We start from the raw sequence: 966 nt of genomic DNA on the forward strand, positions 1-966 counted from the left end.
CGAGTATTGTGCATCCCCCGATTATAGCTCAGAACTTTGAGCTAAAGCCGGCATTCATCCACATGTTGCAGCAATCCCCACAGTTCAATGGTTTGGCCGATGAGGATCCAAACAGTCATATAGAGAACTTCTCGAGGTGTGTGATATGCTTAAGATTAACGCGATGACGGATGATGCTATCAAGTTGAGAGCCTTCCCATTTTTCTTAAAGGGGAGAGTGAAGCAGTGGCTACACTCATTACTTAAAGCATCGATTACCACATGGGAGGAGATAGTAGACGCTTTTCTGGCTCATTATTTCCCTCCCAGAAAATCTGCAAAGCTTAGGAATGAGATCTCGTCCTTTGTACAGTCGGAATTGGAGTCTCTATTTGAGACGTGGGAAAGGTTCAAGGAGCTCTTGAGAAAGTGCCCATAACACGGGTTCTCGGAGTGGATGATTGTTCAAACCTTTTATAACGGGTTGAATCCAAGTACAAGGCAACTCTTGGATGCGGCAACAGGAGGTACCTTAGGTAGCAAGACCCCCGGTGAGGCCCGTCAACTAATTGAAGAAATGGGGTTAAATAGCTACTAATGCAATGTTAGGAAGAAGAAAAAGGTGGCCGGGCTCCATGAGATAGATGCAGTAACTTCATTGGCCGCTCAAGTGGAATCATTGAGTAAGAAGTTAGATCTTCTAACTTCGAATAGAGTGGCGGCCATGACTACTTGCACCGGGTGTGGTGGAGGACATGCTCCCTCCGATTGCCCGATCTCTATTGGTGATGCATCTTCGATTGAGAATGTCGATTTTGTGGGTAATGCAATGAGGAACCAAGGGAATCTATATAGCAACCTACAATCCGGGTTAGAAGAATCATCCCAATTTTTCATGGAGCAACCAAGGTCCACAAAAGGCAATGGGGCCACCGGGTTTCCAATAACAACAAGCCCAAACATGGAAAACCGAGTTTTAGGTTTGGA

At 45.7% G+C, this 966-nt stretch overlaps 1 non-coding gene across 1 annotated transcript; it reads right to left on the minus strand.

Annotated features, from left to right (window-relative positions):
* Nucleotides 1-319: 319 nt before the first annotated feature.
* On the minus strand, nucleotides 320-426 carry LOC120278241. Its single transcript, XR_005541583.1, has one exon. It is a non-coding gene; the product is annotated as a small nucleolar RNA R71 (small nucleolar RNA).
* Between the last annotated feature and the right edge of the window lie 540 nt (nucleotides 427-966).

This window comes from Dioscorea cayenensis, chromosome 15 (assembly GCF_009730915.1).
Source record: "Dioscorea cayenensis subsp. rotundata cultivar TDr96_F1 chromosome 15, TDr96_F1_v2_PseudoChromosome.rev07_lg8_w22 25.fasta, whole genome shotgun sequence".
NCBI lineage: Eukaryota > Viridiplantae > Streptophyta > Magnoliopsida > Dioscoreales > Dioscoreaceae > Dioscorea > Dioscorea cayenensis.